General features: G+C 52.0%; 6 non-coding genes across 6 annotated transcripts; 3 read left to right on the forward strand and 3 right to left on the reverse strand.

Moving 5' to 3' along the window:
- Positions 1-406: 406 nt before the first annotated feature.
- On the forward strand, positions 407-478 carry TRNAP-UGG. Its single transcript has one exon. It is a non-coding gene; the product is annotated as a tRNA-Pro (tRNA).
- A 3,001-nt stretch (positions 479-3,479) lies between these two features.
- On the reverse strand, positions 3,480-3,552 carry TRNAK-CUU. Its single transcript has one exon. It is a non-coding gene; the product is annotated as a tRNA-Lys (tRNA).
- A 2,186-nt stretch (positions 3,553-5,738) lies between these two features.
- TRNAP-AGG lies at positions 5,739-5,810 on the reverse strand. The gene has a single exon. It is a non-coding gene; the product is annotated as a tRNA-Pro (tRNA).
- Positions 5,811-16,237: 10,427 nt separating this feature from the next.
- TRNAR-CCU lies at positions 16,238-16,310 on the reverse strand. Its single transcript has one exon. It is a non-coding gene; the product is annotated as a tRNA-Arg (tRNA).
- Positions 16,311-17,327: 1,017 nt separating this feature from the next.
- Positions 17,328-17,400, forward strand: TRNAK-CUU. The gene has a single exon. It is a non-coding gene; the product is annotated as a tRNA-Lys (tRNA).
- Positions 17,401-22,176: 4,776 nt separating this feature from the next.
- Positions 22,177-22,248, forward strand: TRNAP-AGG. Its single transcript has one exon. It is a non-coding gene; the product is annotated as a tRNA-Pro (tRNA).
- Positions 22,249-25,487: the final 3,239 nt, after the last annotated feature.

Raw genomic sequence — 25,487 nt, forward strand, 5'->3', positions numbered from 1 at the left:
CTCAGGCTCCGGGACTGTATCCCACGTTGGGTGAAATTTTTGGGCTGGGGTCCACCATGAGAGACCTCCCTGTTCACCTGGGCCACACAGACTCTGCAGGGTCATCTGCCGCCGCCTCTGGTTGTTCGGCGCTGGGTAGCCCTCGGCGAGGGCGGGGCCATCGTTGTGGGGGTGGGGGGCGGAGTGGGAAGGGGGCCTGAAGGTCTAGGGCGGGACCGGCTGGCGCTCTCTCTCCCCCCAGGTCCTGGCTGCATTGCACTCCTTCCTCTTCTGGAATCGAAACCGAAACCTCTCTCCGCGCACCTTCCCAAGGGATCAGGAAGCCAGGACTCCTAGGACTAGGGGAATGCCCTGAGGCCAGGGCACAGGCCTCCAAGGACAAACGTCAGGAAGGCTACCCCAAGGTGGCTCGTTGGTCTAGGGGTATGATTCTCGCTTTGGGTGCGAGAGGTCCCGGGTTCAAATCCCGGACGAGCCCGTCTTTTGGAACGGTGTCACACGGCAGGTCCTGGGCAAGAGGAAACGGGTCCACCACAGGCTAGTCTGCTTCTCCGAGAGCAGGAGATCTGGTCTGTGTGCGGGACTGTGCAAGCACCAGGGAGTCCCAGCCTCAGGGATAACGACCCAACTTCCTCTCGGCACTTTTTTTTTTTTCTTTGTGGTATAAAAGGTGTTTGCATACGTCTTTTTCCTTCTGGAGGGGCTACCAGAAAGCCCTTCCACAGACAAGGGAAGGAAAGAAACCACAGTGGAAATTGGGCATGGGGAGAGATTTGGTCTTAGTTTTGGGGCCATGAACAACTTCGGCACCCCATAGGCGCCCCAGCCACGCTGGAAGAAGGGCTGTGTTTCAAGAGGCTTTATTACTATTCAGGGGTGGCGGGCCCAGCAGATGAGCCATTGAACCCTGGGGTGGAGGGGGTGGAGGTGGGGGGTAGGGAGGGCACAGAGGAGGCTCTGTGTATTCTGGGTAGTCCAGGAGCAGAGAAAGTTCTAGAAAATGCGGTCCAGAGCCTTTCTTGTGGTTTCAGTGAAGGTGAGACAGGTGAGGCAAAGGGAACAGGCTTAGATGGGCTAGTCTGCACTAATTTCAGCTGCTTCTAGAACATAGCTCTGTCCATAGTTGTCTTGGCCTTGGGGTGATCCTGGCAGGGGGATAGGAACCCCCACTGTGAGGGCCCGCTGAAGGAGGTGATTGGGGGCTGTAGACTCTGGAATGGTTGGTTTGCATTTGAAATGTTTAGGACAATTTGCTATCTCTAGGAATTGGCCAACCCTGGGAAGGAAAATCTCTCCAGGGTCAGCAAGGATCTGATGTCAAGGTATCAGAGTATAGAATATAAAAGACATGGTTCATATGAGCTGGGCCGAAGGCTGTGGTGGAAATGTCAGGGGCCCCCAGTCTGGGAGGAGCTTCCTGATCTCAATCCCAGAGTCAGCCCCCCCCCCCCCCCCCCCGGCCCGATTGTGGCATAGAGCCCTCACCAGGCGGCTGCCTGCAAGTACAGACCGGTGGGCCTCCTTTCTGATCCAGTTCCTTCACTTAAGCCCAGGGCGGTATCCCTTTTATGCCTCCTGATTCTGGAGTCCCTGAGGGGAGCAGATCTGCACAGATCCTGGGGCCCACTGGGATGCTAGGAGAGGTCTCTCCAGACCTGAGGCCTGGTGGAGATCAACTGAGGTAATCGAACTACCTGGGCAGCCCTGCCTTCTCCTGTGGCCAGAACCATTCAAGACTCCCATCCCTTAAGGGGATGGTTCCCCACCAAAATCCTCTTCTGAATCAACAGCCTCCTTCCCTCGGGGTCTGCCCCCCATCTTTACACCCAGCCCTGGATTTCCCTTTTTTCCCCCTAAGATTTTATTTACTTATATGAGAGAAAGAGAGAGAGAGAGAGAACACAGGGGAAGGAGCAGAGGGAGAGAGAGACAAGCAGACTGGCTTCCCACTGAGTGCAGAGCCTGATGCAGGGGCTCTGCTCCGAGAATCTGAGATCACCACTCAAGCGGAAATCAAGAGTTTCATTCTTAACTGACTGAGTCACCGGGCACCCCTTTCCCTGGATTTAGCCTTATCTGGGGCTCAGCAGAGGAAGGGCCCTGTGGAGGAAAGCACATTCTCCCTTCTGCTTCAGATTCCCAAGGAGCCCACAGCTCGCACTTTCCAGTCATTTCAAGGCATGGATGGAGTCCCCAGCAGAGCTGAAGTGGGGTCTGGGCCTGTGTAGATGGACCAGAGACAGGCCCAATGTGCAGCAGACCCAGATCCCAGCTGTATCCAAGTGGCTGGATCAGATCTGGGCCCCAAGGCCATGTGTCCAGGTGCCCTCAGTGGGCAAAGAGCCACCTTGACCCCAGTTATGGCCAGTGGCAAGACAGGGCTTCTCTGAGGGCTACCCAAATTTCTTAATGTCCTACCTCATCCTTTCTTCACATTTGAACATGCACCATCCCTTAAGGTCCCTCCTAACTGTGCCTGTGCTGGGACGTCGTCCATCTTGGAGTCCAGGAGGCAGATCCCTGGGCAGAAGTGGGGGTGACACTCAGGTCAGACAGAAGGTCCCTCCAGTGTGTGGATTGGGAGGGGGTATGGTCTTGCTTTGGGTGGTGTTTGGGTCAGGGGAGGGTGTCCAAACCCTGCTCTCAGCTTCATTCCAGAGCCCAGCCCTTAGCCTGGTGACAGGAGGAGGACCCGGGCAAGCTTTCCCAAGCCTTGGTCTCCATTTTCCACCTGTCACCCCCAAAATTGGACTAGGGACTTACTGACTTTGAGACTTAGTGTCCCAATGCCCAATGACCCCCCCCATTCTCTTCCTGTCCATAGAGACCTGAATCAAATGCTTCCCAACAGCCACAGGAAAGAGGGATGGTCCAACCAGAGCCAGAGGTGGTGGCTTGGTGGTCTCGGGGTATGATTCTCAGTTAGGGTCCAAGAGGTCTCAGGGTCACATCCTAGATGAGCCCTCCTTTTGAGAGTGCTTGGCACTGTGGTGTTGCTTTCCTTGGGACATGTGGTCATGGCCACCCAGCTTGTCACCCTGTCCTGGGAGGTGTTCCCACACTGAGTGATGATAAGCCCTGGAATCCCAGGTATACACTGATCCCCAAAAGGACAACTTAGTAAAAGTTCAGTCTTTCAATACTGCACATGGCCTCCATCAGCAGTGACCTTTATCTGAATAATAGTACTGTTCCTTCCCTTGACTGAACCCAAGGGAACACTGGGATCGGTGGCTTTTCTGTCATAGCCAGGTCCCAATCTCCGCCGGACCCCTTTCTAAGGTTACTTGGCTCAAAAAGGAAGTTGAGGAGTAAAGTGGCTGGAGAACCCATTGTAAGGGGGGAACATCATTGGTCACCTCCCATGGCTTAGGCAAGGTGTTGGTGCACCACCGTGACAGTGAGCTTGTACCTAAACCAAACATGCAGGAATTGCGCAGCAGTCCCAGAAATGTGTGTGAATTCTCGGTTCAAAAGGACGCCCAACGTGGGGCTCGAACCCACGACCCTGAGATTAAGAGTCTCATGCTCTACCGACTGAGCTAGCCGGGCAGTTGCTACCAGGTGGTGGCTGTTGAGTTTCAGAATGTGATTGGCTGCGCACAATCCAAAATGGCCGGGCAGATCTGGTCCTGGAGGGGCATGGCAACTTCTAGAGTCGCCAGCTGGCACCCTGTGTGTGGGCTGCTCAGAATCCGCAGGGGAGCGGTCCCGAGCGGGTGAAGGCAGACGCCCCGCCCCCACCCACAGACAGATGAGCTCCGCGGCCGCCAGGGGGTGCTGCAGCACGGTCGGGGCTCAGAGCAGACCCGCGCCGGCTTGCACCCCACCGCCCTTGGACCTGCGGCCCCGAGATGGGGAAATGCAACCGGACCCATCCTCCCTTATCTAATCAAGCAAACCTGTGTACTCAAAATAAGTTTTAGACCCACCAGATTCCACGTGTTTGCATGAAAACTCCAACTACACTTCCTTTGAATGATCGGAAATCAATGTATTTTTATGTAAAATTATAAAAATATATATTTCGCCCCATGCCTTCTTGGTCTGCCCTTGGGCGAACCTGAGCTGTAGGAACCTGCCGCCTGGCAGGAGATGGCGGAAGGCTCTGGAGACCCCCGGGGTGTCTGCCGTCACACCTGCCTGCTGCTCTCTGCCTCTAGATCCGGTCTCCAGGGACTCAGGGGTGAGGGCTAAGGCGTCCCTGGGAGGAGAGGGTCGGTCCTTGTGGGTCTGCAGGCCTGAGCCCCAGGTGGGTCTGAGCTGGAGCGGTCCCCACCGTGCGCCCCCGTCCTGGCCTCGCTCTCCAGAGCAAGAAAGAACCTCAGATAAATAGGCTGGGAGTGGGACCTAGCAGTTCTCTGCTCCTCCCTTACCCCAAGCTCTGGAGTTGGTTTGCCTCAGTGAATCTGCTGAGGATCCCGGGAGATTTCAGACTCCCCACGCTCCACTCCTGCCGTGGGGGCCTCTGGCCTGCATCCTGAATCCAGCCAAGCAACTGCAGAGAGGGGTAAGGAGGGGTCAGGGAACCCGTACACAGACCAGGGAAGAGAGAATAGGAAGGTATCAACCTTAATGGTGCTGGATGTGTGCACAGTACTGAGGGTGTTCTAAAAGAAAAGACTTTATTTGTAGAGGTATTTGCACCCCTCAGCCCCCACAAAAGTGAAAAACATTTATGGGTGAGGCAATGCTATGTGTGCTTTAAACCGAAAAAAATGAAGGAAGGTGGGTTTTAAAAATAGGCAGAAATGGGGGAGGCCATGCATGCTCGGGGCAGAGTTTTGGAGAACTCTATATTTCTGCTCAATTTTGCTGTGACCTAAAATTGTTCTAAAAAACAAAGTGTGTTTTTAAAAAATACACAGACAGGGGCACCTGGCTGGCTCAGCTGGTAGAGCGTGTGACTCCTGATCTCAGGGTTGTAAGTTCACGCCCTGTGTTGGGCATGGAGTCTATCTATCTATTTATTTATAAAGATTTTATTTATTTATTTGAGAGAAAGAGAGAGCATGAGCAGGTAGAGGGGCAGAGGGAGAGAGAGAAACAGACTCTCTGCTGAGCAGGGAGCCCGATGCAGGGCTCAATCCCTGGACCCTGGGATCATGACCTGAACCAAAGGCAGACACCTAACCAACTGAGCTACCCAGGTGCCCCATTAAAGATAATTATAAAAAATACACAGATAGACTTCCATTACTATTTCTTTCGATACTTTTAGCCCTGTCTTTCTTTTCTTTTTGGGTCTCTGGCATCTCCAACATTAGGTATTTTGTTAAAGTCCCACAAATCCTTGAGGTTCTGCCCTTCTTTCCTTCCTTCTCTCCTTCCTTTGCCTTCCTCTTCCTTCCATTCCTCCAAAGTCTGTTTTCTGTGTTCTTCAGATTAGGTCATTTCTGCCGTTCTATCTTCACGTTCACTTATTCTTTCTTCCATCTTGCCCATGTGTTTAGCCATTAGGCTTTTCATTTCAGTTACCGCATTCCTCATCTCTATGTTTTTCCATGTGGTTTTTCTTGATATTTTCTATTTCTTTGAGACTCCCAACTTTTAAATTTGTTTCAAGTGAGTTCTTTAAAGCTTCTTCAAACATTTTTAGGATGGCTGCTTTCCCACCTCTCCCCTCCCTTTCAGACAGTTCCAAAATCTGTGTCGGTGTCTTTCACCTTTTCTCTTTCAAGTTGAGATTTTCGTGACTCTTAGAATGGCCAGGGGAGTTTGTGAGAGGAAAAGGGTTCGGGCTCATCCGGGATTTGAACCCAGGATCTCTCGCACCCTAAGCGAGAATCATACCCCTAGACCAACGAGCCACGTCTAGTTATCCTTTACTTCTGCTTATTTCTAGTTATCTTCACGCCCTGGTTAAGCGCCTCCCACTCCCGTGTGTGGCAATGACGCGCACATCACCTCTCCCGGTGGAGGATGCACCTTTGTCTCCTTTCGCAACACGTGCCTTTAGTAGGTAGAGTAGCTGGGAGGTAGAGACAGACTTTGTCCTTACCTGGCTAGCTCAGTCGGTAGAGCATGAGACTCTTAATCTCAGAGTTGTGGGTTTGAGCCCCAAGTTGGGTGTGTGGTTTTTTGACTGCTCAACAGGCCTTTTAAGATGACACCGGGCAAGGAAAGTATTTCCTGTCCTTTACATGAGGCTGTTTAGCAATCTAGGCCGGTGGCGGATTCTTCCCGTGAGACCTCTGCCGCGGGCTGTGGCTCTTGGAAGCCTCACACCTTGCTGGTGCTTGAGGGAAATAATGCAGATATTTGGGGTCGCCAGCCAGCTTTTGAATACCGGACGGGAGAAGACACAGAGCTTAGTTAGTAACCGCAGGATGCCCTGCCCCACTGTGCTTGACTCGGGAACAGGATTCAAACCCAGAGGTCAGAGTCTGTGTGTGTGTGTGGGGGGGGGTCTCGAGGGAGCAGGACTCTAGGTCCTGAGTGGGGCTCCCAGGAGGAGGCTCCCAAGCAGGGCCACCCTAGTGCCGGGGTGTGCCCTCCCCCACTCCCACCTTCAGGTCAGCCGCCTCTCATTTGGAAGGCTTCTCAACTTTGCTCCACTCTCCCCAGTGAAAGGGAAATGGAAGCAGGGGATTTTATTTTCCATTTTGGGGGAGAGGGAAAAGGAGGGCTTAGGGTTCCCATCAGCTGATTTTCTTCCATTCTCTTGCAATGGCTTGTGCTGTTAAAAAGGCCTCTCTCAATGTTTGCTCGGACTGGGTTTTCTTTCTTTTTTGGTGGGAGTGGAGGCTGCTTTGGGGGAGACACCACAGCAGCTGACTGACCCTCTCCTGGACCCCTCCCTGGAGCTCAGATCCCAGGCCTGTGGCTGGGACTCCTACCAGAAGTGTCCACATCTCTCCCTTCAGGGCACTCTTGGTGTTGGGAATCTTTTCTGGTATTTTTTTTTGGGTAAAAGAATGTTCAGTTTACTAGGTACTTAGGTCCATATACCTTAGTCGCTTTTTTGGAAAAAATGTCTTACCAACCCAGTACCTCTGTTAGCTTCCAGTGGCTGCCATAATAAGTTATCACAATCTGAGTGACTTAAAACTACAGAAACAGATATTCTCACACTTCTGGAGACCAAAGTCTAAAGTCAAGGTGCCCACTGGCCACCTTTGGTGGCTCTAACCTCCTCTCTCCCTCACTTGTCTGACATACTAACTCGCTATCCCTTCATGGGTGAGGCAGGGCTTGGCCAGGGAGGCATGTGCCCTCATATTCTGGAGTCTGGGATGCCCGCTCTGGATCTGGTTTTAAGACCAGTCCCCTGGAGATGCTCCCAGTGGCACCCAGCAGCTTCCTTCCACCCAGAACACTGGGATCTGCTCTCAAGGGAAACATTATCTGTCTTTCCTCCCCTCTTCCCCGTGCTCCATGCCAAATGGTGGGGATGAGGGTAGGGGTGGGGAGGGGAGAACACTGGGACAGTCTAAGCAGAGGGCAGCAAGAGCAGGTCCAAGCCTGCTCTGCAGACCTGAAGGTCTTTTAATCCCCATCATGTGTAATGGTGGGTCTCTGGGTCCCCGTTCCTTCCTGGCCTTGGGTGGACTTTGGCTCCCTTAGGTGGTAACAACCTGACCATCTGGAGAAGAAAAAGAACCAGAGACAGGGCTCATCTGGGATTTTTTTTTTTTTTTTTTTTTTTTTTTTTTTTTTTATTTGAGAGAGAGAGACAGTGAGAGAGAGCATGAGCGAGGAGAAGGTCAGAGGGAGAAGCAGACTCCCCATGGAGCTGGGAGCCTGATGTGGGACTCGATCCCGGGACTCCAGGATCACGCCCTGAGCCGGAGGCAGTCGTTTAACCAACTGCGCCACCCAGGCGTCCCTCATCTGGGATTTGAACCCAGGACCTCTCACACCCAGAATGAGACTCACACCCTTAGACCAATGAACCACACCAACTCTATGCTCTGTTCTTGATTCTGTCCACTTGCTTTCCCTGGGCTCAGGGGCAGCAGGGTCCCAGAAGCCCACCCCAAGTTAGGAGTATTTGGCTTATCTTCCAGAAAAGAGTGAGGTTCCATAATGCTAGGCCCAGAGTCTCAAGGGTCAGTTTCCCCCAGAGGCTCTGTCACCAGGACCTCCCTCCAGGGCCAAGGCTTGGGAACTTGGGCTGCCTTGGAGCTGGGCAGGGCTCCAGGACCGTGAGGGGTTCTGGGGGGACTCAAACCTAAGACCAGGGAGTTCCCACCCTCCCAAAGCTTGGGCCAAAGCTGTCTCCTCTGCTAACAGGAAGGGGACCTAGGGTCAGGGGCAGACTCAGAGGCTCCTGTCCTCATCCAAGCCCGTCCTCTTCTGGGCTCAGCCCCTAAAGCCCCCTCGCAGCTCTGGGTCCCCCGAAATCCCTTTTTTTGTCCTGGTGCTGGGCACAGTCCAGCAACCCTCCTTCCGTGGTGGCATCCCTGGGCACAGATTGGTGGGGCCTCAAGGGACCATGCTTATTCTCCCCCATGGATGGGTGGTCGTTCTAGAAACCTACTGGAAAGAAAGGCGGTGGTCCCGATGTGACCTTGCACAGTGTCCTGGGGCACAGGGATCCGGTCCTGCAGCTGGTCCTCTAGGTCTTCCTGGTCCAAGCCCCTCTGCCCGCCCCAAAGCCAGGCCTGGGGTGGGGAGGAAGGTATGGGGGGTGGGGACAGGGGGTGAAGATGTTGAGAATTTGAAAGTGAGACTCCTCTGGGATTTGGACCCTGAGCTCTCGCAGGTGGTGGTGGGGGTGGAGAGATTGACTTATGTTCCAGGGACCACAATAGAGAAGGGCACCTTGTTCCCATTACGTCTAGTGACCTTGACCTCCATGACCCTGTCCTCCTAGTCTGCAGGAGGGTGCCGAGCTTCCCGTATCTCACTGGAGGGCTGGTCTGTTGGGGGGAAGCCTGGGTTCACACCCCAGAGCTGAGAAGGAAGAAGGCACTCTTCTTCCTTCTTCGCCTGTGTGTTGGACCCTGGACAGAGGGACCGTGGAATTTCAGGGACTTGGTGCCACCCAGAAACCAGCTTCCCAGGGTTGCCGAGCCCCTGGGCCTCCTTCTCTCTGTCCCTCTGGGTCAGCATGCCCCTTTTCCTGCCCCTATCCCTGAATTTCAGGCCAGATGGTCCCACCTCCTTGCAGCTTTTAATCCTGAGGTTCTCGGTTTCAGGCAGGGGAATCATATTGGAAATAGTACTGATCAGGCCGGTGTTCAGTGAGGGAGAAGTCTGCTTGCCCCCGCACTGCCCCACTTTCCCTTTGAAGGAAGGCAAAGGTGGTATGCCCAGCTAGTTCAGTGGGTAGAGCAAGAGACTCTTAATCTCAGTGTCGTGGGTTCTAGCCCCATGTTGGGAGTGTGGCTTTTTACAAGCCTGGGTGCATAGAATTCATGGTTTCAGGTGCTTAGGTCTAAACCTTAAGGCAGGCAGTTAGCACAACTCAAGATTTCAGGGACTAACTCTCAGGGGACCCAAATCCCCAGGCTGGACTTGTAGCTTCGGGGGACCACAGGAGAAAGTGAGACATTGGGGTTGCTCAGGAAGGGGTCTGAATCTTGTCCCTTCCACACAGAAGGTGGACCTGAGTTGCTTTTGCATTATGAGATTTTAGTGTCTTTCTAGTCCGTGGAGGTGGGATAGGAAGAGCATAGCTCTGGGGGATCATTCCTGCCATTCGGGGCTCTCCCATGGCACATGCACATGCCCCCCTGCCTGCCCCCCTCACCGCTGTGGGTGAGCGTGTTCCCTACTCTTGAGAAGACTAGCACTGCCCAGTTGCCTGGTCCTCTGGGATACCCGGATGTGGTCCTGGATCTGACTCCCTGGACTTCCCCAGAATGGGTGTAGATGTGAATTAAATATAAAGGCGCGAAGTCCCTTGCCTCCTGATCCTGGACTTCTGAGTTCATTAGAGACGCACAGGCTGCATTTCTCTTCTCTCCCATTTCCCTCACAAGTGCAAGGAAGTCAATCCTGTGAAAGTTACCTTGAATTTCAATCACAGACCTCAGACAGCTTACCAGTTCCCAATGCAGTCTTTCCCAGCTGGGACCCAGGATGGGGCTCCCGATTTTTCCCCGGTGGTGGGACGGGATGGAGAGACGGAGAGGGGCTAGAGCTATGAAAGGATGGGGGACATACCCCTCCTCATGTGCAGGGTCGTAGAACAGAATCCACAGGCATTGGCAACAGGAGTTTCTGCACCCATGAGGGTCTGTCTGCTCATCCCTAGACTGGGAGAGGAAACCTGGAGCCTCTTCTTTGGCACAAGTTTCAAAACTTCCTCCCCCATCCCAGGAGATCCAGTCCTTAGGGTGGCAGATGTCCAAGGTGGTTGGGCAGCTGGGAAGTTCAGAGGAGGGAGACGAGCTCTGGTCACCCGAAGCTGGATCAACATGGAGAGGACACCTTCGGTCTATTCCCCTGTCCCCAGCTCACTTGTGGGGGGAGCGCAGAGCCCTGAACTCTTGATCCACTAACTTGGACAGAAAGATCAGGGCTCTAGAAGCCAAAGGGGAACTTCATCACCACCTTCCTGCTGTTGGGTGGTAGTCTTTGCCCTGGCACCTGGGCCGTGGAGAACCAGATGTGTCCATGTGCATGAGTGCAGCTGATGCTGGTTTGACCCCCAGGGGACCCCACAGGACCAGCCAAGAGGGTCCTTGGATTTCTGCAGCACAGAAATCAAACATGAGCGGAGAGGAAGTAAGAGCAGAAGTTGTTGAAGACATAGAGTAGGTACGGACAGAATGGTAGACTTAGAAAGGACAGGCCTCAAGCAAAAGACAGCCCTTGCTTGGGGCCTGGAGTTTTTATGAGGATGGCGGTTCCATAAGCCTGCCTTCTCAGCCATCCAGGAACATGGAGGAGTGTTTAGGGGTTCCCCATAAGTCGCTTATGCCCTGAAGCCAGGGGTCTTGATGACATTCAGGATGATTCCTCCTGGGGCACAGGTGCACTCCTTAGATGTTATCTGTTGGGCTTGAAGACTCCTAAGAAATCATTAACTCCTTGACCTTTACAAGGCGAACATATGTTATCTGTCCCATAAGATGTGTGTAAGTTGGGCATGTAGGTCCTAGGGGAATGGAAACAGGAAAAGGAGTGAAAAAAGGAGTTTTTCATGGGGTCCCTTTGGACCCCATGACTCCCAGCCATCCAGGTGGCATCCCCAGTCTTCTAAAATACCAGCTGGGGCGCACCAGCCATGGTATGATCTTGGAGCAGGATTCAAACCTAGATCTCAAGGGCTTTAGAGTGGCTCTGGGTCCATCTCCCAGGAAGGCAGGGGTGGAGGTGCAGAGCAGAGGAGGGTGGGCTGGAGGCTGAGATCGCGGGCTCTATGTCTGCACCAGCCCCATATCCTGACAGAAAGCCTCGCGTCAGAGTTTGTGAAACTGTACCCCATAGCGTTGATAACGTTAAAACTGTCACCAGCAGGACTCCCAGTGACAGGCCAGAGCTCCCAGAGCTCCAGCCAGCCTAGACCAGTTTGAGCTCTGCTGCTGCCTCACACCTGTGCAAATGGACCATGGAGAGCATGCCGGTATGGGGTCCACGTGTAACTCCCCAAGGAGCAAACCCACATGACCCTGTGTCACGGGAGCACATGGGGAGTGGAACTGGGGGCCACTTGTGTCCTTGGCCTCTGACAGTTGCTGAGCCAGGGTTGAGCTAGGGGGCCAATGCATCCTCTTCTGCTCACATTAGCCAGCCTGGGCGTTTCCCAGGGAGAAAAGGTCATCATTCCCGCAGCCTTCGGGTCCTCACTTCTTTTATTGGAGCAGTAAAATAAGATCTGGAAAATAAGCTGGATTTACTCCGGGAATGCAACGTTGGTTTTATGTTCAAGAAAGTCTATCAGAGTAGTCAGTCATATTGATGGATTGAAAAAGTCCCATGATCTTCATAAATGTAAACACCTTGGATGCAATTCACACCTGTATTATCACACCTGGATATTATTTTCTGTATTCCGTGATGGCTTGACATCTGAAAGGGCTTGCTAGCTGAGGACAGACTGCCCCCTCTCCTTAGCTAGATAATTCCTAGGGACCACTAAACCACTTGCCTGCTAATATGCCTTTCATATGCAAACCAACCAATTCTGGGTCTATATGCCTGCCCGCCCTGCTCCTTATCTGACACACCAACCCTCTATTTCTCCTGCCCTAATCATCCACGGTCAGAATCAGACAACTAGGGACAGCCCCTATGTCCCACTTCCCACTGAATTATTCAATCCAGCCAGTCCTAAACTGTTTACTCTGCCTTGACTTGCCTTTCCCATGGAAACAATTTGCTTAGAACTGCAGGAGGCTCCCAAGGGCATCGTCTCCCACCCCATGGGGCTTGGGGATCAACAGGGAGAACCAGAACCAGCTATGGGCACTTCCTTCCCCCTCACCCAGACTGGCAGCCCTGGAGATGGGTGAGTAAAATGGAACCATCATCTCTTCCTTCTCCTTTCCTCCTCCTCAAGAGATTTGAGGGCATAGGCCTACTTGATGCCAGTCCCCTTTCTCTGGTCTGCTCCCCAGCCGCCATTGACAGTCCCCACAACCCGCACAGCCTGAATGAAGCCTCGGGATCCCCTGCAGAGTGAGTGCTTTTTCAGCTGGGGGAGTGGGGGCTGCGGCTCATCCAAGCCCCTCATCTTCCCCTCCCCCACAATCTGCTCCCCACTCCCCTGGTGGCAGGAATCGATCCTGGTCCAGCTCTGCAGATCCATCATCCTGGGACTGGGCCGCTCTGCCTCTGGCCACCTAGACCCACGAGGTCTCCCCATGGCCACCTCACTGCTCAGCCCCACTCCTGGCTTCCAGAAACAGCTCAGCCTATCTGGGAATGAACTGGAGGTTACACGTGATACAAACAGTTGTGGGGAAAGTGTTAGTAAATGCTTGTTGGTCTAGGGGTATGATTCTTGCTTTGGGTGTGAGAGGTCCTGGGTTCAAATCCTGGATGAGCCCAAGCCATGCATACTTGTTCTCTACTATTTTAACTCGGGAATATCGAGTTTAAGGTGTGGACCCTGGGTTTTCATCCAGGTACGGGCTGGTTTCTTTGGGTGGGGAGTAGTGACTGTCACCTTCACAGTCATCCCCACTGCGTGCCACAGGAGCATCCAGTCCCACCTCCTCTCCACTCTGTGGCCCTGACGCCCCCACCCCCCTTTGCTAGACACCTGTTTCCTCCCACCCTCCCAACTGAGATGTGCTGCTCTAAGTGTAAAATGCAAGTCAGGTTTTGAATACGTGTTACCAGAAAAGTAAGGTATCTTACTACGTGTTGAAATGGTATTTTGGATATACTGGGTTATGTCAAATATATTACCATTAATTTTACCTGTTTCTTTTGACTTATTGTTATTATTTTTAATAATAATAACTTTTATTATTTATTATTATTTAATAATAATAATTTTTAATAATAATAAATACGAGATGCGGCTCATATTTGTGACGTGTAATAATGGACCGAGCGAGCTGGGCCAGTGGCATGACTCGCGCTGCGGGGATAGAGGTCCTGGGTCCAAATGCTGACTGAGCTCATGACAGTTCCTTCCGGTTTAGGGACCACAGGACAAGAGTAGGGGGGTACAGGGGGTTGGCTATGGACAAGAAGCTTAGCCATGCAGGCCTTTCTTTCACCAACTGTTAAATGGGGACCGTTCTGATTCAGAACGATTTATTTGAAAGATTGTCCTTTCTGCCACTGATGTGTGGTACAAACTTCTTCACAAATCAAGAGTCTGTGTTGTTCTAATACTTTTTCCATGGTCCGTTTAGCCTTGTACCCAACTGGTCAGGCTTTGTGGGTAAGACTTGATACCCAGGAGTGTTAGTCTCTCAAATTTGTTTTGGTTCTTATTGGCCTTTCACACGTTCATATAAGTGTCAGAATCAACTTGTCAGTTTACACAAAAATAGTGATTGGGATTTCGGTTGGTATAGTATTTATTCTGTTGGTCAGTTCTGGGTGGTTTGACATCATTACAATACTGAGTCTTTCAAGTCATAAACATGATGAATCTCTTCTTAATTAAGGTCTTTGTTAACTTATAATAGTATTTTATAGTTTTCTGAGAAAGGGTTTGTACATCTTTCCCTAGAATTTTTGGTAGGTGTTTGATGTTGTAGATACCAGTGTAAATTATATCACTTTGGATATACTTTTCTATTTTTTTGCAGATATACGAAATTATAATAAATTTTGATGTATTAATCTGGGATTCAGTGACACTGTGAAGCTCACATGTTATTATTTTTTTTAATTTTTAAAATTATTTATTTGACAGAGAGAGATCACAAGTAGGCAGAGAGGCAGGCCCAGAGAGAGAGGAGGAAGCAGGCTCCCTGCTGAGCAAAGACCCTGAGACCCAAGACCCTGAGACCACGACCTGAGGTGAAGGCAGTGGCTTAACCCACTGAGCCACCCAGGCGCCCCTCACATGTTATTTCTAATCTGTAGAATTTTCTATATATTCACACATGTCATCTGTGAATCAAGGCAGTATTACTTACTTCCCATACTTATTTTGATTACTTTTAATTACTTTTCTTGTCTTATTGCGCTAACTAGAACCTCCAATAAAATAGAAATGTGATGGAAGTCATTCTTGTTTTGTTGCAGAATTTGCAAAGAGACGTTTTCAAAATTCTACTATTATATATGTTTGCTGCCTTTTGTTTTAATAGTTACCACATGACAGTTGTTGCTGTGTAACACTGCCGGACTTCGAGGTAGAAAACAGTAAGTTTGGGGGCACTTGGCTGGCTCGGTCGCCGAGCATCAGAGCCTTGCTTTGCTTGAGCGGTGATCTTAGGGTCCTAGGATGGAGCCCCACTTCTGGCTCTGTGCTCCGCAGGGTCTCTGCTGGACTGTTTCCCTCTCCTGCCCCTTCTGCTGCTTCCCCTGCTCTCTCTTAGTAGAGAGGTATATGGGTAAAATCCTTAAATTCAATTAAATAAAATGATATGTTTTTATGCTTATGGATTCTTTGGGTCAGGAATTCAGAAAGGGATAGCAGGTACAACCTGCACCTATTAAACTGGAGTTTGGGAGAACTTGAATTCTAATAGCCTCCATGGACCCCTCTGCTCCCATGTCTGTCATATGAACAGCTCAGCCGGGACTGTGGAATGGAGCATCTACACAGGTTTACTACACATGGCTTGGACTTCCTTATAGACAAGAAAAGTGACTTGAAAGATTGTTTGTTTTCTCCTGACTATGGGTTTATTTTCCTGCTTCTTTTCATGTATGCTCATTTTTCATTGAATGTCACATGTTTATAATCTTACTTTGTTGGGTGCTGGACATTTTTTTTTTTTAAGCAATCTATACATCCAGCATGGGACTGGAACTCATGCCCCTGAGATCAAGAGTCACATGCTCCCTAGACTGAGGCAGCCAGGTTCCCCTAGGGTCTTGCTTTTAAACTTAGGTAGACGGAACTAGGAGAAGGTTTCTCTTTGCTTCATAGACTGCCCAGGGATGAAAACCACAACAAGCAGGGGCCCTGATACTCAGTACTGGGGTCCACCAAGAGCGCATGTCCTTAACACCCATAAACACAGTTGGTCCCTGGTCAGGCTTTGTTCAGGGCTAAGCAACAGATTTGAGCCTGACTCTGGGGCTTTTCTTTTCTAGAGAGAGTGAGGCGGAGGCTCCCCCTTGACATAAAGAAAGAACCACAGAAAATTTCCCAGTGTCTGGCTAGCTCACTCAGAAGACGGCAAAGCTCTCTCCCAGCCTGGGTTTGGAGCTCCACGCTGGCTTTTTTCCCCAACCTCAGAAAGGGTTCTTTGTTCCAAGGCACCCATGTAAAGATCAGATCAGCAGTGCTTGGCCCATTTATTGCTCAGAGTGCTAGGGAATCGCTGAGAAAATCAGCTAATGGGAGAAGCCGACGCTCCTCCCCTCAGTTCCTTTCCGGGTTCATGCACCCGCTGGAACTAGAGGACCTAACTGAGAACCAGCAAGAGTGAGTGGTGCTGCCTATGTTATATTCGGGAGAGTGCAACCCCCTGCCCGTTCTTTCGTGGCACTCCTGCAGCTGGTGCAGTCCCCAGAACAACAGATTGGGTACCCTCCCCCAGGTCAACTTTCTCAAAATGTAGGCTTTGTTCAGGTTAAAACCAACTAAAGGCAGAAGCCCCTGTCCCAGCTTCGGGTGTCCTAAGAGGTGTAGCGTGGAGTCGTGGCTGACAACAGTCTTTGACAACAGAAACCACTCAGGAATGCCAAAACGTAGCCATTCTACCCCAGGTGGGACTCGAACCCACAATCCCTGGCTTAGGAGGCCAGTGCCTTCTCCATTAGGCCACCGGGGCGCACCCCTGAGACGTCGGCTCCCCCGTCAGGACCCGCCCCTATCCACGCTCAGGCGGGGAGCCGGTGGGTAGCGCCAAGTGTCTCGCGCGCCCTTGCTTTTTGGCGACATCTTTTCTGGCGTTTGGCTGTGCTGCTGGTTCGTTTAGGGCGCCGGGCAGGTGCAGAGTCCCGGCACCTCTCCCCCACCCCGCGCCCGGTGTGGGTCGGGCGCGGGATGCTGTGTGGCCCGTCGGGTCCCGGGGCCGCCCTAGCTGCTCAGCCGCCCGAGTCCCCGCTGCACCCTTTTCCGTCCCTCAGCGGTTGGAAGCCTCTGGCGTGTGCATCTCCGGGAATGGCCTGGGGACACCGGGGCATCGCGCCGACTCTCACCCTCCCCTATGTGGTATCAGGGGAAACTGCCCAAAGGTCCCGTACCCTGCGCCGAGGTGGGTCACCAAGGACCGAACCCGTCGTCTTCGTTCTGGCCTCTTGGTTTAAAGTACAGTACTTGTTTTGGGGGGCTTACCGTCCCTGCGCCCGAGTCTCGGCCGTCCCCAAGTGTCCGGATTCTGTTGGCGTCAGGTGGGGGCGAGCCGGGAAGGTGTCCCCCCCTTTTAGTCCCCAGCACTGGAGAGGTGGTCGATGCGGCTTTTTCCTGCTGGAGAGGTGTCCTTCACTCGGTAACGCGCGGAGGGGGCAGAAGGACCCTGGTGCGAAGGAACGAGGTCTGGGGAGAACTGGGAACCTCCACCTGTACCCTCGGACCGTCGTGGCCCCTTGTCCCACCACAATATGGAGACTCAGCGAGCCCAGATGGCAAACCACGCCCCAAGCGTGGGGTTGGAGGGGGTGGCTTGGTTCCACCTCCACGGCGGTGTGGGCGAGTCTTCTGTGGTTCAAGGATTGGAATCCAGTTCTGGGTCCTGGGCTGTGGGTGCAGGTCCTCCCTGTCCTCGGATCGCACCCCCAGGAACTCTGCAGCTGAGTCACCTGAGGCCTCAGAACAAAGGACAGAGCGCTGAAAATGTGTACCTGTTGCCCGGCTAGCTCAGTCGGAAGAGCATGAGACTCTTAATCTCAGGGTCGTGGGTTCGAGCCCCACGCTGGGCGGGCTCTGCATTTTGGGCGACAAGTTTCCAACTCTCTCTTGAGAGAGATCTTCCCGAGAAAACAACAAGTTTCCAACTCTCTCTTGAGAGAGATCTTCCCGAGAAAACAAATCTTTCTCGCTCACTGCATCAGAAAGCACGGTACTTGGGTGTAACTTTTACCTTCAAGGGAGACAGTCTGAGGCACTTTCTCTGCCTTGGGAGTTTTAATTTTTAGGGATGGTGGTGGCTTCAGCATAGATGGGCAGAGCCAAGCTTGGAGGGGCAGGTCTGTATAGGTGAATCTAAGCTTTCCCCCTGTGGACTGAGTCTCCCTGCCTCACTTGTAGGTATCAGGTCACTCTGGGTCAGTCAGGCTTGGTGGGTAGGGCCAACGGCACCTCATACTAAAGGAGATTCATATCCTACACCTTGTCTGTGCATGGCTGCTATGGTTGTCAGACTGCACTTGGGAACCCAGACGAACAGATGATCTGTCTCCAGATGAGATGGGGAGTGGGCAGAGGGTCAGGCAGGAAGGGACCCTGACCCAGGAGACAGTGTCTCATTGTCCCACTAACTGAGGGTCTACTGTCACACCCTGCTTCTGCCAGAAGAATAGACTTAGATTTCCAGCATCCTCAAGTCTCCTCCACGACCACCATCTTCTCTGTGAGCAAAGGGCCTCAGGACAGTTCAGACTCCAGAGCCCCAGTGGAGGGACAGTGGCCAATCTTCTCCTCCCAGCATGGACTAGTACCTGATCCCTGACCCCAGAGGCTCCCACAGTCTGGTAAGTAGGTGGAGAGGGAACTAGGACCAGGGCTGATCCACCTGCTTCTAGGCCAAGTTCTGCTTCCTTTTGAGATTCCCCTACTCTTATTCCCACTAAGGCTGCTGCCCTTGGAGGAGGGTCCGCTGAGGCTCTTATTTGAGGGACATGGCCCGAAGTCCTCCTTGGACCCACCTTTTAAGGCCCTGGACCTGGGGGTTTAACTGAGACCTTCACCTAGACACTCTGGGCTCCCAGCTTGAAAAAATCTTACCATCTGTTGTGAGGCCCGGACCAACCTGTAACCCATACAAGAAAATAATTCAGAAGATTCCCCAAGACGGGGCCTCCTGGCATTTTCCAGACATATTCTATTCAGACCCACAGAGTGAGCTGCCTTCCCTACCCCCAGTAGCCCTGTGCAACCCCCTGGCCCTGCCAGGAGGGATGGGCGAGAAGAAGGGATGGAGAGAGAAGGCCGGGGGCCCAGGTATGGGGAGGACAGTTCAGGAAATAAGGGACAGATATGTTTAACATGAAATCTGACCCCAGTGACAAGGGCCAATTTCTGGGGCCCTCTGCTCTCCCCACCCACATGCAGGAGGCCCTACTCTCCCTGTGCCTGCCTTCCTTACTCCAGCCTGGTACTGCCTCTCTCCAGGGACCCCCTCCAGCATCCAGGAGATGTCCCGGTCCACAGCCCTAATGTTGTACTTGTCCTCGAAGCCTCAGCCTGAGAGCCTGGTCCAGCCAGTGATTCCCAGAAGAGTGGATGGCTCCAGGTCTCACAAATCGGGGTCAAGACCACTTTCTTCCATGGAGATATGAGCGGCAGATGAAGTAGCTGACCTTGAGGGATTTGTTAATCTGGGTGTGCACAATTTGCTTTGGGAGTGAGAAGTCCTGGATTCAAATCCCTGACAAGCCCTTCTCTTGCACACAGACACTTTGGGGGGGGTGGAATGGTGGGTCCTGATTATAGGTCCCTTAATTTTACAATGGAAAGCAAAGGGATTGAAAGTAGAGAGGGTGGGGGAGGGAGTTGCTGGTGCTCCCCCCCACCATCGTCGAGGTCCTGTGTGTCAGCGTGGATCCACAGAGCTGACCCTTGTCCCTAAACCCTGCATCCACACTTTGCTGCACACACTCCATCCCTGAATCTCAGCCTCAGGGGGACTCTACTTCCTGGAGAGAGCCTGCACTGGGATTTTCCATGGCTTGCCATCTGGGGTCTTGAGCCTTCCCCGAGATGTGCAAGGTGCAGAACACAAATCTTGGGCAGTTCTTTTAGGACTGCAGGAGGGTTACAGGACTAGACTCCACTCTTTTCCAGCTGTGCTCCACAGATCTGGACCCCCAAAACCCAGCCTCTCAGGGGTCAGTTCATCCATCTGTTAAGTGGGGATGATCACAGCTCATGACTCAGATTTGTCTTGGATATTCAATTACTTATATTTTATGTAAAGCACTTAGAACAGACCCTTGAGACTGAGACTTTGAGCCTCCCATTAGTCAGAACTTTCATTGCCAGTTGCGGTCCACTGAAGGCATTGAGGATTCCCGCCCACACAGGTTATTTCTCTGCTCCCAGCTATCCACTCCTGCGCGAAAAGTGCCCTGTTGGGTGCACAATGTGTGAGGTTCCTGCTCCCCCAGGAAGCCATGCTTGGTTCCTGCCCTCAGAACATCTGCCCCTTGTACCAGGAGTGGCCTCCCATGGGTGCTTCTGGACTACTGTTCTCGAGAACAGAGAGAGTAGCCATTCCAGCACCCACGCCCAGGACAGGGCAAGGACCAGTACCCTTTAAGGCTGACACCAAGGGCTTCCTTGCTCCTTGTTACCAAGATCCCAGAGATGGAATCCCATAAGGGTTTTCCTCCCCTGGGAATACAGCAGGCTGTCCCTAATTAACAGACTAGAAAGTCTAAAAACCTAGGCTCCTCCGGCTGGGATTTGATCCTTTTGCATTCTAAGGGAGGATTATACCCCTGAAAACTCCTGTTGCTGCCAATCTCTCCCCTCTGCTCAGCAACGCTATTGTCGCTCCAGTCCTCATGGCTCTATTGGGGGGAAAGTTTGGTATCAGTCAAGAAGAGGGACTTATGGGGTCCCAGTTCCTAATGTTCAGTAGTTTGGAAAGTCCGTATTTGTTGTCCTCCGGTTCCAGGGCAGTTTAGAGGGCTTCAGCCCAGGATGATAAGCGCTGACGATTGGGGGCAGAGCAACGTCCCCGGTTTGCGACCCACTGCGGGCGAGCTGTGCCCCCCACAGTTCACCCTGAGATTCTCTTTCCTTCACTGGATCCCAGCTAGGGCTGGAGACCAGCCCTCCCCCGAGCGCTGCCGCGATCCAGATGAGTAACTGGGAAGCGGTAGTTTGGAAAGCTGCCCCTGTGCGGCCTTCCTGCAGCTGGGCCGGTTTGCGGTGGCACGTGCAGCGGTTGATGAGCTTGTTGATTTAGGTGGCAGAACGAACCCTCGGTCTGAAACCTGACAGCAGCCGCGAACCCGCGGACGCGTAGTGCCGGCTTCGCAGGTGCACACATTAACAATTGAACTACCAGGGGGAGATCGGCTTTTCCGCGTGCGTCAGTCACGGAAGGGGAAGAAACAGGGCGGGGCGGCTCGTTGGTCTAGGGGCATGATTCTCGCCTTGGGTGCCAGAGGTCCCGGGTTCAAATCCCATACGAGCCCTTTTTCCCTGCCGCGTCTTCCGCGGAGAACAGCACCCACCAGGCGGAGGATCCAGATGGTTCAGCCCCTGAGGGTCGTAGGACTCCGGGAGACACAGACTGTATATGTCTCCTGAGGTTGGGTCCCGCGGTGACGAGGTTAAAGGGAGACTACTACGGGAAGTAGGAGGAGATTGGGTGCCCTAGGGGTACAGATAGTCTTAGTTCGAGATGATCCCCGCTTAAGTTCCGGGTGAGGCCTACTCTTACTTCAGTTTTTTTTTGGTTGGGGAGGGGAGCGAGGGAGAGAGACTCGGGATTCGGCTGGTAGAACTTCGGTTCCCTGGGGCCTTCCTAGATGAGAGCGCTAGGAAATTCGCGCCATGGATCGGGAGGGATAGTGGTCAGACAGTACGAAGCGAACCTGCTAGCCCAGATCTCGGGTTGGGTCACTCCGGAACACGGGGAAGGACACTGAGACAGCAGAATGCCTAGAACCCGACCCCTGGATGCAGTCCCTCTGGTCCTTGTCCTCGCCACTACACGAGGAGCAGAAGACCCGCCTCTTGGTCCTGCTGAGGAGGGGACGGCAACCCTGAGTCGTCCTGGGGCAGAGTCTTGTTGGTGGCCTGATCCACGTCCCTCCAGGGGCCCGCTCCTCCCTTCCGAGGGCACCCAGAGCGGGACGGCTGGTTTAGTCAGCATGACAAAGCGACTCAACGTCAGCCTCTTGGGATGTAGGTCCCACGTCGGAAACCGGACTTCTTGGTTTGACCTTGCCAGTGGCGGGAGAGGGCAACGCAGCCTGTAGCCCCGTGGGCAGATGGTGGTGGCTGTTTCTTTCATGCCCTTCGCACACGTTTAGTAAGCACCCACTGGATGCCATACCGTGGGGGGTGCGGCGTTTTCCAAAGTGGGCTTCCTAGTGACCTCGGTGCGGGGACCCTTCACGCGCCGCCGCCCCGTTCTTGAGCCGTGCAGTTGCCGGGTCCGACCGGGAAGTCCTCACCGGCTTCCGCTCCAGCGCGCCCGCGGCCGGAAGGACCTGCAGAGCCACCGAAGGACGAAGGGCGGCGCGGGGACGCCCTGACCGCCTGCCCAGCCGGCCGCCCTTCCCGGCCAGGGCCTCAGCACCGCGAGGAAGCGGCGGAGGCCACCGTATAGCCGGCATGCAGGAACCGCTCCCCACTTTGTGGGCTTGGGTAGTGCTGGGTTCCCTCCACGTCCAGGGTTTCTTGCATTTATCGGTTCTCCATTAGTCTGAAGCCGGAGTCCCGTCCCTCTGCCGCTCTGCGGGTCCCGCCACGGATGCCACAACGGTCATAAAGAGGAGCCTGGAGCCCAGCTCCAGCGAGGCTCGTTGGTCTAGGGGTATGATTCTCGCTTAGGGTGCGAGAGGTCCCGGGTTCAAATCCCGGACGAGCCCGGCTTTTTTTGTCTCCCCGGTACGGGTGAGAGATCTCTGCGTCAGACAGCGAAGCTTGACCCCGGGAAAAGTAGTTTTTGAGAAGGCCTACAGCTGGCTGAGTGTCGCCCACCGCTGCTTTCAGAATTTAACTGGGGCCTTGTCGCCAGAGCCCTGTCTCCCTCCTACTTTGTCAGTCGGAGTTTGAGGCACCGAGGTGGGAGAAAGAGGTCTTCCCTCCTGTGCACTAGGATCCGGTTCTTCTCCGGACCGACGCCTTTGGCGCGGCCTGTCTGGGCCCCCCGTCCCGGGCTCAGGAGTCCAGGAGCTTGAGGAGAGGTCGTGGGCTTTGGGCGTTCGCAGCCTGGCAGGAGGGGCCTCCCTCCAGACGCCAAACACTCCTCACCTGGGCGAGGCCTCCGGGGGCCCTCCCCCGCCCCTGCCAGGTCCCTGACCCCCAGTGCCTGCCCCAGTGAGGTCCCCACTGCCCTTTTCTGCGGCTCTGGGTGTGTGTGGACCGGGGTCACGTTGGCGGCGAGAGGAGCGGACCGGGTCCTGCCAACACCGGGAGGTTTGAAAATCTAAGCTTTTGAATAACAATAGTGGACACATTGTTGATCGAGGCTATGATAGCATGTAGTTATATCCCCACTCCTTGTCGCATCAGCCCTAACGTCAAACACATGTTAACATTTTAGAACTGTGTTAGAGAATCTCTCATACCTGTGACTAAAGCCCTAGCAAACCAGGTTCAAGAACTCTGTAAGGGGGGGACATCTGTTCTGCAGAACCTTGAGGCTCCGATGCCTCCAGGCACCCAGTTCCTATAAAACTCTCCCTCAGAACTGGGGGCTGAGAGGAAAGTGGGACTCAGGGGAATGGGATTGAGTCCTCCAGCCTTTTCCCCTTTGTCAGGCCCAGGGGCCCAGGGAAAGTCCATCTGTGGAGTCCCAAGTATTTTCCAGCAGATGCCTTCAGCATGTGTGGAAAGAAAAGTGCCAAGGTGTGCCAAGAGCATCTGCCTCCTACAGGACCTGAAGGATGGGGTGACACTGGAGAGATGGAATCAGAAGAATGCAGTGGTCAGAGGACCATGGTGTTGGGCAACTGTTAGTGGCATGGTCTTCCTTTTTGTTTAGGGTGGTAAGTTTGAGGTGTGCCATGAACCAAGGATCATGAATAATCCAATTCTGTGTACATGAGGACCAACTGGAAGAAGAAAAAAAAAAAACTCAAGTAGAAGATTTAATTTAAGTGCGAATTAATTAATGGTATTTGAGTCCTTGAGCCCCTGGCAGAAGTAAACAATTGTCTGTGGAGAAATACACTTTTATTCTAGATCTCACAGAATTCCCCTACATGGAGAAATTTATAAGGAAAATGGGCAACTCACAAAACGAACAAAAACAACAAGGAAACAAGGCACCATGAGCAATAACCAAGGAACAGCAAGCAATGGAAACAAAATTACAAAGATTAGAGATGCTAAGCTTATTAGACACAGGCTATAATACAACTATTCTTACTATGCATAATAAGTGAAGACTAAAATATCTTTGAGAACAGAAGCTATGTAAAATGATCTAAAATTATGAAAGAACTAAATTCTTCTAAAAATAAAAATACACAAAAAATGAAACAAAATTCAACAGATGTATATAACTGTTAAAAAAGATGGAGAAAAAGTAAGCTAAGAATAGGTCAGAATAAATAATACAAAAATAAATAAAACCCTAAAATATCCCAATATGATTGCAAATTAAGTAACACACTTCTAAAAATTCCATGAGTTAAGGAAGAAAGTACACTGGGATTTAAAAATACTTTGAAATAAATGATGATGAAAATACTGCATATCAAAACCTGTAAGATACAGCTAAAGCCATACTTAGAGGGAAATTGATAGCCTTAGATGCATATAATAGAAAGATTGAAAAACTAATGTCAAGAACTTGCAAAAATAAACCCAAAGAAGTTAGAACAAGTAAAAAATTATAAGATGTGGGCTTCTGGGTGGCTCAGTGGGTTAAAGCCTCTGCCTTCTGCTCAGGTCATGGTCTCAGGGTCCTGGGATTGAGTCCCACATCGGGTTCTCTGCTTGGCAGAGAGGCTGCTTCCTCCTCTCTCTCTCTCTGCCTGCCTCTCTGCCTACTTGTGATCTCTGCTGTCAAATAAACAAATAAAATCTTTTAAAAAATAATAAGATGTGAAAATAATGAGGCAGAAAACAAGCATAGTATAGAGAGTAATGACACATCCTGAAGGCAAATATTGGAAAAAGTGAATCAATATCAAAAACTATCCTCCAAGGAAGATCTTGACTCAGATGGCTTCAGTGGTGCATGCTACCAAACATTCAAGAAACAAACTCACACAAAATCTTTCAAAGAAAAGAAGAACACAGAACCTCACAACACATTTGAGGAGGCCAGCACAATTCTGATATCAAAACTTGACACAGGGACCCCTGGGTGGTTCAGTAGGTTGGGCATCTGACACTTGCTCTCAGAATTTTGAGCTTAGGCACCCTATCAGCCTCTGCACTGGGCATGGAGCCTACATTAAAAAAGAAAACAAACAAAAATACTACAACAGGGTGCCTGGGTGGCTCAGTGGCTTAAGCCTCTGCCTTTGGCTCAGGTCGTGATCTCAGGGTCCTGGGACTGAGTCCCGCATCCGGCTCTCTGCTTCCCGCCCCCCCCACTCCCGCCTCTCTGCCTACTTGTGATCTCTTTCTATCAAATAAATAAATAAAATCTTTTAAAAAAACATAGACAATATGAAAAATAATTTTAAAACCACTTAGTGTATAATCTCACTCATGAAAATGGATATAAAATTGTAAAATGTTAGCAAACCAAATCTTATGACATATAAGAAGAATAATGTACCATGTCCAAGTTGATTTTATCCTAGGGAGTGCAAAGTTGATTTGACATTGGAGTCTATTGCTCTGCAACAAATTCAAGGAAAAGTGTTCAGTATAATCCAACTTCCATTCATGACTTTTAAAACGCTTAGTAGGGGGCCTGGGTGGCTCAGTGGGTTAAGCCACTCCCTTTGTCTCAGGTCATGATCTCAGGGTCCTGGGATCGAGTCCCGCCCGAATCAGGTTCTCTGCTCAGCAGGGAGCCTGCTTCCTCCTCTCTCTCTGCCTGCCTCTCTGCCTACTTGTAATCTTTCTCTGTCAAATAAATAAATAAAATCTTTTTAAAAAATGCTTAGTAAACCCCATAGCTTGCCAAAATTATCTACAAAAT

The sequence above is a fragment of the Neovison vison genome, chromosome 14 (assembly GCF_020171115.1).
Source record: "Neovison vison isolate M4711 chromosome 14, ASM_NN_V1, whole genome shotgun sequence".
NCBI lineage: Eukaryota > Metazoa > Chordata > Mammalia > Carnivora > Mustelidae > Neogale > Neogale vison.